This window comes from Acinonyx jubatus, chromosome B3 (genome assembly GCF_027475565.1).
Source record: "Acinonyx jubatus isolate Ajub_Pintada_27869175 chromosome B3, VMU_Ajub_asm_v1.0, whole genome shotgun sequence".
Lineage (NCBI taxonomy): Eukaryota > Metazoa > Chordata > Mammalia > Carnivora > Felidae > Acinonyx > Acinonyx jubatus.
This window is the reverse complement of record NC_069386.1, coordinates 23,681,410-23,695,080: the sequence shown is the minus strand read 5'-3', so window position 1 is coordinate 23,695,080 and position 13,671 is coordinate 23,681,410. Positions and strand designations below refer to the sequence as shown.

The 13,671-nt window shown below is 56.4% G+C and overlaps 1 long non-coding RNA gene and 7 other non-coding genes across 9 annotated transcripts in view; all 8 read right to left on the bottom strand.

Annotated features, from left to right (window-relative positions):
- Window positions 1-13,671, bottom strand: part of LOC128315888 (uncharacterized) — a 35,897-nt gene that overhangs the window by 18,101 nt on the left and 4,125 nt on the right. The window contains exons 2-4 of one of the 2 annotated variants that reach the window (XR_008299019.1): window positions 12,981-13,153; window positions 11,168-11,285; window positions 6,995-7,241 (exon numbers count right to left, since the gene is read on the bottom strand). This is a non-coding gene — a long non-coding RNA (uncharacterized LOC128315888). The remainder of the gene's footprint in view (window positions 1-6,994; window positions 7,242-11,167; window positions 11,286-12,980; window positions 13,154-13,671) is intronic. The other variant, XR_008299020.1, reaches the window with a different exon arrangement.
- LOC113602086 (small nucleolar RNA SNORD115) lies at window positions 1,548-1,628 on the bottom strand. The gene has a single exon (XR_003423463.2). It is a non-coding gene; the product is annotated as a small nucleolar RNA SNORD115 (small nucleolar RNA).
- On the bottom strand, window positions 3,286-3,366 carry LOC113602093 (small nucleolar RNA SNORD115). Its single transcript, XR_003423470.1, has one exon. It is a non-coding gene; the product is annotated as a small nucleolar RNA SNORD115 (small nucleolar RNA).
- LOC113602081 (small nucleolar RNA SNORD115) lies at window positions 5,095-5,175 on the bottom strand. The gene has a single exon (XR_003423458.1). It is a non-coding gene; the product is annotated as a small nucleolar RNA SNORD115 (small nucleolar RNA).
- On the bottom strand, window positions 6,858-6,938 carry LOC113602089 (small nucleolar RNA SNORD115). The gene has a single exon (XR_003423466.1). It is a non-coding gene; the product is annotated as a small nucleolar RNA SNORD115 (small nucleolar RNA).
- Window positions 8,669-8,749, bottom strand: LOC113602078 (small nucleolar RNA SNORD115). The gene has a single exon (XR_003423455.1). It is a non-coding gene; the product is annotated as a small nucleolar RNA SNORD115 (small nucleolar RNA).
- On the bottom strand, window positions 11,034-11,111 carry LOC113602092 (small nucleolar RNA SNORD115). Its single transcript, XR_003423469.1, has one exon. It is a non-coding gene; the product is annotated as a small nucleolar RNA SNORD115 (small nucleolar RNA).
- On the bottom strand, window positions 12,844-12,924 carry LOC113602076 (small nucleolar RNA SNORD115). The gene has a single exon (XR_003423453.1). It is a non-coding gene; the product is annotated as a small nucleolar RNA SNORD115 (small nucleolar RNA).

The window sequence follows — 13,671 nt, the reverse complement described above, 5'->3', positions numbered from 1 at the left end:
CCATGAGAATGACTTTCCTAATGGACTTCACCTTGTGGACATGGGCACAAGCCCCGAATGCATGAGGACATGACACCATAATTGACACCAGCAAAAATCCAGCGATGGCAGGAAGGAAGGCTCCAGTGTGGCACTAAGGCCCTCAGCCTGTGTGGTTCCACTGGACACCAGGGAAGGCAGGGCCCCCACAGGGAGCTGAGCATGGAGACTGCACTGGAAGTCAGCAGGCCAGCCACACGGGTCCACCCACCGTGTGATTGGGACACCCCTTGGTGAGCCAGTGGCATGCAGATTCCCGGGCCATGTCTGACAGGGCCTGGCCCTGGGCTTTGCCCGAAATGGGCAGGCATGGTGGCCTAGAATGGGCCATGGATGCTGCACGCAGAGGATGCACACAAAGATTCCTGGGGTTATCAGGGCCCTGGCATACCTCCCACCAGTGTCCACCTCCATCCCAAAACATCACTGCTTCATGTCTTCCATGGGACAACTCGTTCCTTCCGATCTATGCACTTAGGATTAGTGCAGGGAGAGGGGTTAGCATGATTCCCAAGTGACTTAAACCTCATTGGGAAGAGCATGCACAAGACAAGAATGTCGGCGTGCCCTGCCTCAGGGCACCACCGAATGGCAATTGTCAGGCAAAGCTCCATCCAGTTGAGGAAGACCCAGGAGCCCCATAAGGACATGTGTCCACCAGGAATGGGCCCATAATGAAGATCTGGGAGCCAGGAGTCCCACGTTGCCAACTGGGGTCCCAGCCAAGCTCCCAGCAGTCCTCAGGGACTGTCACTACCCGCTATGCCAAAGCTGTCCAGGATCCAGCCATGTAGCCCCTGGTCCGGCTTCTTCCTCCAATGCCCATTTCGGGAAATTTGGGTGGGAACTCTTTCCCGTGGGAGGTCACGGGGGGCCCCAATGCCCACTACAGCACCTTGCGTGCCTCCAGGGGCCTCGGCGATTCTGATATCAACCTGAGCTCCCTCCCACACTGCAGAAAGCGGACCATGGCCAGACAAGAAAGAGGATCCCTCTGGGGCCGTGGAAACACTTGCAGGAGTCATACCACTTGCAGGAGACCTATTATTTCCCAACAGCCCACTGCACAGGGCAGACTTTCAGGGCGTGCCAGCCCTCTGAGGGGATGATGGGGCCCCAGTCCCACAGGCTGGCTTGCATTGCCCTGAGGCCAGCCTCCCCATAGGGCCCATGTGCCCTGGGGCCCCTGTCTGCTTGCATAGGCATCCACTCACCTCACATGGTGGGGTCAATGGGGAAACCCTGATCACAAAGATGATGTCCCACTGAAATACACAAGGACACTGAGGGAGCTTAGCCAGGCCTCTGAGTGTGGGCTCCTGGGATGCACTAAGGATGGCCACACAAAGTGCAAGAGTGGGAGCAGTTTTAGGCACATGGAAGTTGATAGACCAGTGAGAGCCACACTGGGAAGCCACAAGGGATCAGAAGCCTCGAGCCCCAGGTGCCAGCACTATGCCAGGGCCACAAGGGTCCACAGGTCCCACCTCAGGACGTTGCTCTCCATTTGGCCTCAGCGTAATCCTATTTAGCATAATTTTTAGGTCATCATCTCTCTTTGAGTCCATATGAGTTCTCATCATTGACCCAACCCAGGCATTCCCCACACACCTGTGCCTTTGCCCCACAGGCTCAACATGCTTACCAGAGATGTTGGGTGAAGCGCAGGATGGCCATTTAGACTCCTGGCTTGGGGCCTATTTCTGAAGTGGGGCCAAACTGTACACTATGCAACAGGTGGGATCTCAGTCTGGGCATGGCCTCTGTGCAGAGACAGGCAGCTCAGGCATGACAACACTCTTCCTCATCGGACCTCACCTTGTGGCCATGGGACTGAGCCCTGAATGTGTGGGGCCATTCCCGCATTCAGGATGCCAGCAAAAATCCAGGGATGGCTGGAAGGATGTGTCCAGCCCAGTTCCAGGTACAATGTACACCAGGGAAAGCAGGGCCCCTATAAGGAGCTGAGCATAGAGGCTGCAACAGCAGGCAGCAGGCCAGCAGTACAGGTCCCCCCACCGTGTGATTGGCACACCACTTGTTGATCTGGTGGCATGCAGAATCCCAGCAATGGCTGGCAAGGCATGGCCTTGGGCTTTGCCAGGAATGGGCAGGCATGGTGGCCTGGAACAGGACATGGATGCTGCACTGGTGGACCTCTGCAAAGATTCCTGGGGTGCTCAGGGGCTAGGCATGCATCCCACCAGCATCCACATCCATCCCCAAACAGTGCTCTCCCATGTCTCCCATGGGGACAACTCGTCCCTTTCTGTCTTTGTGCTTAGGTTTAGCACAGGAGGGTGCACAAGACAAGAACCCTGTCCTGTCCTGGGACACCAGCCAAAAGGCCATTGGCAGGCAAATCCCCAATCAGTCTGGGGAACACTACATGGCCCTATGAGGCCACGTGTCCACTAAGAGTGGGCCCATCAAGAGGACTTGTGAGTCAGCAGCAAAGCAGGACACTAGGGGTCACAGCCAAGCTGCGGGCATGCCTCAGGGACCATCTATCTGCTATCACAAAGCTGTCTAGTATCCAACTAAGTAGTCTCGGGTCTGCCCTCTTCCTCCAATGCCCATTGTGGGAAATTTGAATGGAAACTCTAACCTGCGGGAGGTTGAGGGGGGTTCCAATGCTGAGTGCAGCACCACGCCTCCTCCAAGGGCCTCAGTGTTTCTGAAAACGCCCTGAGTGCCCTCCCACACTGGAGAATTCAGCCCATGAGCCAGCAAGAAAGAGGATCCCACTGGGCACCATGGAATCACTTGTAGAGCACAAGTGACCTATCCTTTCCTGACAGCCCACTGCATAGGGCAGACGATCAGGGACACGCCAGCCTTTTGGGGTGATGACAGAGCCCCAGTCCACAGATGGCTGGCGTTGCCCTGTGGCCAGGCTCCCCAATTGGCCCAAGTGCACTTGCCCTCTCGCTACTCACACAGGCATCCACTCTCCTCCCATGGTTAGGGCAATGGTGAGACCCTGGCCACATGTCAACGTCCCACTGAAAGACCCTAGGACACTGAGGGAACTTAGTTGGGCTTCCAGGGAGGTGTCCCAGGATGCACTAGAAATGAGCATACAAGCACCATGGTGGGAGGCTGACTGGGCAAGTAGAGGCCCATAGATCAGGGAGAGCTGCCCTGGGGAGCCTCGAGGGATCTGTTGCCTCCAGTCCCAAGTTCCAGGGCTTTGACAGGGCCACAGGGTCGCCAGAATACTGCCTCAGGTCGGTGCACTACATTGGACCTCAGCATAATCTTACTGAGTGTAATTCTTAGATCATCATCTCTCTTTGAGACCATATGAGTTCTAATCATTGGCCCAACCAAGGCAGTTCCCACATGACTCTGTCTTCACTCCTTCAAATCCACATGCTTACCAGAAAGGGTTTGTGAAGTGTGGATTGGTCATTTGGACCCCTAGTTCCAGGCCTATTCCAGATGCTGGAAAATCTTCCCTCCATGTGCCAGGTGGGATTTCAGTCCAGGTACAGGATCTGTGCAGAGAATGGCAGCTCAAGAATGACAACCCCCTTCCCCATCAGACCTCACCTTGTGGCAATCAGAAAAGCTCAGAATCCGTGGGGCTGGGACTGCATCCATGATGCCAGACAAAACTGTGGAATGGCGGTAGGGAAGGGTGCAGAGTGGGGCCAAGGCCCTCAGCCTCTGTGGTTCCACTGGACACCAGGGAAATCAGGGCCACACAGGAGTCTGAGCATAGAGTCTGCAACATCAGGCACAAGGCCAGCCACACAGGTGTACTCCTAAGCATGATTGGGACACCACTTGGTGGGCTGTTGGCAGGCATAATACCGGGCATTGGATTGCAGAGACTGGCCATGGGCTTTTCCAGGAATGGGCAGGCATAGTGTCCTGGAAAGGGCCATGGCCACTACCCCAGGGACCCAAGAAATAGATTCCTTGGGTGCTCAGGGGCCTGGCATGCATTCCACAACCCTCCACCACCTTCCCCAAACAGCGCTGCTCCATGTATCCCATTGGGACACCTAATCTCTTCCGGTATTTGAGCTTAGGGTTAGTGCAGGGAAAGGGGCTTCCACAGTTCCCAAGCAATGTCAACATAATTGGGAATTAAATGCACAAGACAACAACCTGACATTGACATGTCTCGAGGCACCCATTGAAGTGCGGCTGTCATGCAAAGCCCCAACAGAGTGGGGGAAGTCCTAAGGGCCTCACAAGGATAGAAATTCAGAAGATGGGGCCAAGGTGAAGACCCTGGGGCCAAGAGCCCCATGCCACTCGGGGTCTGGACCAAGCTGCAGGCATTTTTCTAATACCATCCACCCGTTATGCCAAAGCTGTCTAGTGTCCAGCCAAGTAGCCCCAGCCAGGGCCCCTTCCTCCAACGCCCACTGCATGATATTTGGGCGGACTCCTTCAATGCAGGAGATCACACTGGCCATCAGCAATGAACACCACAGCACCTCGCAGTGCCTTCTAATGCCTCAGTGATTCTGCCATCCACCAGAGTGCTATCCCACACTGGAAAACGTGGCCCATAGGCCGTCAAGTAAGAGGATCCTGCAGGGGACCGTGGCATCCCTTGCAGGTGTCACGGGTGACCTGTTTTTTCCAGACAGCCTACTGCACAGGGCAGACATTCAGGGACACACTCTCTGGGACGATGACAGAGCCCCAGTCCCACAAGATGGCTGGCATTGCTCTGAGGGCAGCCTCATGAATTGGCAGAAGGGCACTGGGTCTCTGAGTACTCACACAGGCATCCACTCTCCTCCCATGGTGGGCTCAATGGCGAGACCCTAATCACCAAGATGACTTCCCACTGAAAGACACCAGGACACCGAAGGGGCTTAGTTGGGTTCCCAGGGATGAGTCCCGGGAAGCACTAATAATGGGCACACAACGCCCCAGGGTGGGAGCACGTCTTAGTAATACGGAGGCCCAGACCGGGGAGAGCCCCACTGGGGAGCCTCAAGGAATCAGTCACCTCGAGCCCCAGGCTCCAGCGCTACGCCAGGGCCACAGGGGTCCCCAGGATCCCGCCTAAGTGGGGTGCCCTCCAGTGGGCCTTAGTGTAATCCTATTGAGCATAATTTTTAGGTCATTATCTGTCTTCAAGGCCATATGAGTTCTCATCATTGACCCAACCAAGGCAGTCCCCAAATGCCTCTGCCTCCTAACCACAGCTCATCATGCTTACTAGAGAGGGTTTGTGATGGGCAGAGTGGCCATGAAGGCCCATGGCTCGGGGCCATTTCCAAAAGACAGGTTAAACTTCCCTCTGTGCACCAGGTGGGATCTCAGTCAGGGTGCAGGATCTGCGTAGAGAAGCAGCCCAGCAATGACAAATGCCTTCCCCATCAGACCTCACCTTGAGGCAATGGGAGGGATCTCAGAATGCACAGGGCTGGGACTGCATTCATGATGCAATCGTGCAATCCTGGCCTGGCAGGAAAGAAGGCTGCAGCATATCCACAAGGCCTTAGGAATCTGAGCATGGAGGCTGCCACAGCAGGCACCAGGACACAATCACAGGTCTTCCCGCAGCATGATTGGGACAGATATTTGTGGGTCAGTAGCAGGCAGAATCCCGGGCCTTGGCTGGCAGGGACCGGCCCTGCATTTTTCCAGGAATGGGCAGACATGGGGCCCCAGAAGATCCCACAAACGCTACCACACAGATGCAACACCAAGACCCCTTGGGGGAACAGGGCCCTGATAGGCATCCCAGCAGCATCCAACACTGTCTCCATCAGCGCTGTTGCATGGCTCCCATGGGAACACCTCATCCCTTCACGTCTTTGAGATTACGGTGAGGGAAAGGTGAGGGGCCAGCACGGCTCCCCAGCGTCTTCAAACTCACTTGTACGTGGGGTCACAAGTGAAAAACCGCAGCATGCCCTGGCTTGTAGCACCGACCAAAGGGCCATAGTCAGACAAAACACCATCGATCTGTGGGACAACCCACAGAACCCATAAGGACACACGACCACCAGACGGTGCCAATGGTAAAGAACCCAGGGGCAGGAGCCCGCATGCCACTAGGGTCTTGACCATGCTGAGAGCATCTTTCAGATTCCGTCTACCCGTTATGCCAAAGCTGTCTAGTGCTACTCAAGTAACCCCGGGTTCGGCTCCTGCCTCTAAAGCCCATTGCATGAAATTTCGGCACACTGCTTCCACGCAGGAGGTCACAGTGGCTGTCTGCAATGCCCACCGCAGCACGTCGCGTGCCTACTAAGGCATCAGTGATTCTGACATCAACCGGACCACCCTCCCACACTGGGAAACATGGCCCATGGTCCGTCAAGTAAGAGGATCCCACAGGGAACCATGACATCCCTTACAGGTGTTGCGGGTGATATATTTTTCCAGACAGCCTAGTGCACAGTGGAGACGTTCAGGGACACGCCAGCCCTCTGGTGCCAGGAGGAAGCCCCAGTCCCACAAGATGGCTGGCTTTTCCCTGAGTGTTCCCTGGCCAATCAGCCCAAAGGCACTGGATCCTGGGTACTCACACAGGCACCCATTCTCCTCCCACAGTGGGTTCCATGGCGAGACCCTGGTCACCAAGACGACATCCCACTGAAAGAAACCAGGACACCGAAGGAGCTTACTTGTTTTCCCAGGGATGAGTCTCAGGAAGCACTAGTAATGGGCACACAATGCCCCAGGGTGGGAGCACATCTTAGGTGCTCGGAGGCCCAGACCAGGGAGAGCACCACTGGGGAACCTCGAGGAATCAGTCGCCACGAGCCCCAGGATCCAGCGCTATGCCAGGGTCACAGGGGTCCCCAGGATCCTGCCTCAGTGCGGTGCCCTCCACTGGGACTCAGCATAATCCTAATGAGCATAATTTTTAGGTCATCATCTGTCTTCGAGACCATGTGAGTTCTCATCATTGACTCAACCAAGGTAATCCCCTCCCACCTCTGCCTTCTACCCTCTAGCTCAACATGCTTACCAGAGAGGTTTTGTGATGTGCAGAGTGGACATGGGGGCCCCTGGCTTGAGGTTTGTTCCCAATGATGGGCCAAACTCCCCTCCGTGCACCAGGTGGGATCTCAGTCGGGGCGCAGGATCTGCGAGGAGAGAGGCAGCTCAGCAATGACAAACACCCTCCCCATGAGACCTCACCTTGTGGCAATGGGAGGGATCTCAGAATGCGTGGGGCTGGGACTGCATTCATGACACAATCCTGCAATCCTGGCCTGGAGGAAAGGAAGGCTGCAGTGTGTCCACAAGGCCCTCAGCCTCTGTGGCTCAACTAGAAACAAGGGAATTCAGGGCCCCAGAGGAGTCTGAGCATGGAAGCTGCAACAGCAGTCACCAGGCCACACTCACATGTTCTCCTGCAGCATGATTGGGACAGACCTTGGTGGGTCGGTGGCAGGCAGAATCCCGGATTTTGGCTGGAATGGACCGGCCCTGCATTTTGCCAGGATGGGCAGGCATGGAGACACGGAAGGAACCATGAACCCTACCACACAGACGCAACACCAAGATCCCTTGGGAGAACAGGGCCCTGACGGGCATCCCACCAGCATCCAACATTGTCTCCATCAGCGCTGCTCCATGGCTCCTGTGGGGACACCTCATCCCTTCCCATCTTTGAAATTACGTTGAGGGAAGGGTGAGGCACCAGCATGGTTCCCCAGCACCTTCAAAATCACTGGGTCTCCGGGTCACATCAAGAACCCCACCATGCCCTGCTTTGTGGCACTGACCAAAGGGCCATTGTCAGACAAAACCCCATTCAGCGGTGGGGCAGCCCCTAGGGCCCATAAGGACACACGGCCACCAGATGGTGTCAATGGTGAAGAACCTGGGGGCAGGAGCCCGCATGCCACTCGGGGTCTTGACCATGCTAAGAGCATCTTTCAGATACCGTCTACCCATTATGCCAAAGCTGTCTACTGTCCTTCCAGGTAATCCCGGGCCCAGCCCTTGCCTCCAAAGCCCATTTCATGAAATTTGGGTGCACTGCTTTCAAGCAGGTGGTCACATTGGTCGCCTGCAATGCCCACCGCAGCACATTGTGTGCCTACTAATGCATCAGTGATTCTGACATCAACTGGAGTGCCCTCCCACACTGGGAAACGTGTCCCATGGTCCGTCAAGTAAGAGGATCCCGTGGGGGACCATGGCTTCCCTCACCGGTGTCGTGGGTGACCTGTTTTTTCACACAGCCAAGTACACAGGTCAGACTTTCAGGGACACACCAGCCCTCTGGGGTGAGGACGAAGCCCCAGTCCCACAAGATGGCTGGTGTTGCCCTGAAGGCTGCCTCACCTATTGGCCAAAGGTCACTGGGTGTCCGGGTTCTCACACAGGCATTTGCTCAGGTCCCATGGTGGGCTCAATAGAAAGACCACGGTCACCCAGACGACGTCCACTAAAAGACACCAGGACACCAAGGGAGCTTAGTTGAGTTCCTCAGGGATGAGTCCCAGGAAGTACTAGTAATGGGCACACAGCACCCCAGTGTGGGAGCACGACTTTTGCGCATGGAGGCCTAGATACTGGGGAGAACCCACAAGGGAGCCTCAAGGGATCGGTCGCCTCGAGCCCCAGGTGCCATTCTCCGCAAGTGCCACAGGGGTCCCCAGGATCCCGCCTCAGTGCCATGCCTTCCACTGGGCCTCAGTGTAATCCTATTGAGCATAATTTTTAGGTCATCATCTGTCTTTGAGACCATATGAGTTCTCATCATTGACCCAACCAAGGCAGTCCCCACCCACCTCTGCCTTCTACCTGCCAGCTCAACATGCTTATCAGAGAGGGTTTGTGATGTGCAGAGAGGCCATGGGGGCCCTGGCTCTGGGCCTGTTCCGAAGATGGGCCAAATTCCCCTCCGTGTGCCAGGTGGGATCTCCGTCGGGGTGCGTGATCTGTGCAGAGTGAGGCAGGTAAGCAATGACAAATGCCTTTCCCATCAGACCTCACCTTTTGCCATGGAAGGGACCTCAGAATGCATGGGTCTGGGACTGCATTCATGACATAATCCTGTAATCCTGGCCTGGCGAGAAGGTAGGCTGCAGCATATCCACAAGGCCCTCAGCCTCTGTGGCTCCACTGGAAACAAGGGAATTCAAGCCCCACAGGAGTCTGAGCATGGAGGCTGCCACAGCAGGCACTAGGCCACACGCACAGGTCCTCCCACAGTGTGATTGGGACAGACTTTGGCGGGTTGGTGGCAGGCAGAATCCCCGGACTGGGCTGGCAGGAACCAGACTTGCGTTTTGCCAGGAATGAGTTGTCATGGGTCCACAGAAGGGCCCACGAACGCTACCACGCAGACGCAATGCCAACATCCCTTGGGGGATCAGAGCCCTGATGGGCATCCCACCTGCATCCAACACTGTCTCCATCAACGCTGTTCCATGGCTCCCATGGGGACACCTCATCCCTTCCCGTCTTTGAGTTTATGGTGAGGGAATGGTGAGGGGCCAGCACGGTTTTCAGGTGCCTTCAAACTCACTGGGACTCAGGGTCACAGGTAGAGAACCCCAGCGTGCCCTGGCCTGAGGCACTGACCAAAGGACCATTGTCAGAGAAGGCCCCATACAGCTGCGGGATGACCCCTGGGGCCCATAAGGACACATGACCACCAGACGGTGCCAATGGTGAAGAACCAAGAGGCAGGAACCCGCATGCCACTCGGGGTTGGGCCACGCTGCCAGCATTTTTCAGATAGCATCTACCCGTTATTCCAAAGTTGTGTATTGTCCATTCAGGTCAATGCGGGTCGATGGCAGGCAGAATCCTGGGCCTTGGCTGGCAGGGACCGGCCCTGTGTTTTGGCAAGAATGGGCAGGCATAGGGCCCCAGAAGGGCCCATGAGTGCTACCACGCAGACGCAATGCCAAGATCCCTTGGGGGAACAGGGCCCTGATGGACATCCCACCAGTATCCAACACTGTCTCCATCAGCACAGCACCATGGTTCTGGTGGGGACACCTAATCCCTTACCATCTTTGAGATTATGGTGAGGGAATGGTGAGGGGCCAGCACGGTTCCCCAGTGCTTTCAAACTCACTAGGTCTCAGGGTTACAAGTCAAGAACCCAGGCCTTCCCTGGCTTGTGGCACCAACCAAAGGGCCATTGTCAGACAAAACCCCATACAGCTGTGGGACGACCCCGGATGCCCATAAGGACACGCGAGAACCAGACGGTGCCAATGGTGAAGAACCTGGTGGCAGGCGCCTGTATACAACGTGGGGTCTGGGCCACGTTGCCAGCATTTTTCGGATACCGTCTACCTGTTGTGCCAAAACTGTCTAGTCTCCATCCAAGTAACCCCCGCCAGGCCCCTGCCTCCAAATCCCATTTGTGAAATTTGGGAACACCGCTTCCATGCAGGTGGTCACACTGTTCATCTGCAATGCCCACCGCAGCATGTTGTGTGCCTACTAAGGCATCAGTGATTCTGACATCAACTGGAGTGCCCTCCCACACTGGGAAACGTGTCCCATGGTCCGTCAAGTAAGAGGATCCCGTGGGGGACCATGGCATCCCTTACAAGTGTCGCAGGTGACCTGTTTTTTCCAGACAACCAAGTGTACAGGTCAGACTTTCAGGGACACACCTGCCCTCTGGGGCGAGGACGAAGCCCCAGTCCCACAAGATGGCTGGAGTTTCCCTGAGGTCTGCCTCGCCTGTAGGCCAAAGGTCAGTGGGTCTCTGGGGTCTGACACAGGCATCCACTCTCCTCCCTTGGTCAGCTCAATAGCAAGACCACGGTCACCAAGACGACATCCCACTGAAAGACACCAGGACACCAAGGGAGTTTAGGTTCCCAGGGATGAGTCCTGGGAAGTACTAGTAATGGGCACGCAGCTCCCCAGGGTGGGAGCACGTCTTATGCGTGTAGAGGCCTAGAAACTGGGGAGAGCCCCACTGGGGAGGCTTGAGGGATCTGTCGCCTCAAGCCCCAGGTGCCAGTGCTCCACAAGGCCCAAAGGGATCCCCAGGATCCCGCCTCAGTGCCATGCCTTCCACTGGTCCTCAGCATAATCCTATTGAGCATAATTTGTAGGTCATCATCTGTCTTCGAGACCATATGAGTTCTCATTGACCCAACCAAGGCAGTCCCCACCTGCCTCTGCCTTCTACACGCCAGCTAAACATGCTTACCAGAGAAGTTTTTTGATGTGTGGCATGGCCATGGGGGCCCCTGGCTTGAGGCTTGTTCCTGACGGTGGGCCAAATGTTCCTCCATGCACCAGGTGGGATCTCGGTGGGGGCGCGGTATCTGCATGGAGAGAGGCAGCTCAGCAATGACAAAACTCCTTCCCCTTCTGACCTCACCTTGTGGCAATGGAAGGGATCTCAGAATCCATGGGGCTGGGAGGGCATTCATGACACAATCCTTCATTCCTGGCTTGGTGGGAAGGAAGGCAGCAGCATATCCACAAGGCCCTTAGCCTCTGAGGCTCCACTGGAAACAAGGGAATTCAAGCACCATAGGCACCTGAGCATGGAGGCTGCCACAGCAGGCACCAGGCCACACGCACATGTCTTCCTGCAGCGTGATTGGGACAGACCTTGGCAGGTTGGTGGCAGGCAGAATCCAGGCCTTGGGTGGCAGGGACCAGCCCCGAGTTTTGCCAGGAATGGGCGTGCATGGGGCCCCAGAAGGGCCCACAAACGCTACCACGCAGACGCAATAGCAAGATCCCTTGGGGAAACAAGGCCTTGACGGGTATCCCACCAGCATCGAACACTGTCTCCATCACCACTGCACCATGGTTCCAGTGGGGACACCTCATCCCTTCCCGTCTTTGAGATTATGGTGAGGGAATGGTGAGGGGCAAGCACAGTTCCCCAGGGCCTTCAAACTCACTGGGTCCTGGTGTCACAAGTCAAGAACCCTGCGTGCCCTGGCTTGTGGCACCGTTCAAAGGGCCATTGTCAGACAAAGCCCCATACAGCTGCAGGACGACCCCTGGGGCCCATAAGGACACGTGACTACCAGGCAGTGACAATGGTGAAGAACCCAGACGCAGGAGCCCACATGCCACTCGGAGTCGGGAACACCTTGCCAGCATTTTTCAGATACCGTCTACCCGTTATGCCAAAGCTGTCTAGTGTCCATCCAGGTAACCCCGGGTCTGGTCCCTGTCTCCAAAGGCCATTGTGTGAGAGTTGGGCGCATCGCTTTCAGTCAGGAGATCACTTTGGCCGTCTGCAATGCCCACCGCAGCACATCGCGTGCCTACTAAGGCATCAGTGATTCTGACATCAACTGGAGTTCCCACCCACACTCGGAAAGGGGCCCATGGGCAGTCAAGTATGAGGATCTCGCGGGGGTTCATGGCATCTCTTGCAGGTGTCGCGGGTGACCTTTTTTTCCAGATACCCTAGTGCACAGGGGAGATGTTCAAGGACACGCCTGCCCTCTGGGGTGAGGAGGAAGCCCCAGTCCCACAAGATGGCTGGCGTTGTCCTGAGGGCTCCTTTGACAATCTGCCCAAGGACACTATATCTCTGGGTACTCACACAGGCATCCACTCTCCTACCACGGAGGACCCAATGGTGAGACCCTGGTCACCAAGACGACATCCCACTGAAAGACACTGGGACACCAAGGGAGCTTAGTTGGGTTCCCAGGGATGAGTCCCGGGAAGCACTAGTAATGGGCACACAACGCCCCAGGGCGGGAGCACGTCTTAGACACAAGGAGGCCCAGAGACTGGGAAGAGTCCCAATGGGGAGCCTCGAGGGATCAGTGGCCTCGAGCCCCAGGTGTCAGTGTTACGCCAGGGCCACAGGGGTCCCTAGGATACCGCCTCTGTTTGGCGCCCCCCACTGGGCCTCAGTGTAATCCTATTGAGCATAATTTTTAGGTCATCATCTGTCTTCGAGACCATATGAGTTCTCATCATTGACCCAACCAAGGCAGTCCCCACACGCCTCTGTGTTCTACCTGCCCGCTCAACATGCTTACCAGAGAGGGGTTGTGATGCGCAGGGTGGCCTTGAGGGCCCGTGGCTTGGGGCCTGTTCCCGAAGATGGGCCAAACTCCCCTCTGTGTGCCAGGTGGGATCTCAGTCGGGGTGTGTGATCTGCGCAGAGTGAGGCAGGTCAGCAATGACAAACGCCTTCCCCATCAGACCTCACCTGTGGCAGTGGAAGGGATCTCAGAATGCGCGGGGCTGGGACTGCATTCATGACACAATCCTGCAATCCTGGCCTGGTGGGAAGGAAGGCTGCAGTGTGTCCACAAGGTTCTCAGCCTCTGTGGCTCCACTGGAAACAAGGAAATTCAAGACCCACTGGCGTCTGAGCATGGAGGCTGCCACATCATGCACCAGGCCACATGCACAGGTCTTCCCGCAGCATGATTGGGACAGACCTTGGCAGGTCGGTGGCAGGCAGAATCCCGGGCCTTTGCTGGCAGGGAGGCGGCCCTGCATTTTGGCAGGAATGGGTGGACATGGGGCCCCAGAAGGGCCCACGAATGCTACCATGCAGACACAATGCCAAGATCCCTTGGGGGAACATGGCCCTGACGGGCACCCAACCATCATCCAACACTGTCTCCATCAGTGCTGCTCCATGGCTCCTGTGGGGATACCTCATCCCTTCCCATGTTTGAGATTACGGTGAGGGAAGGGTGAGAGGCCAGCACGGTTCCC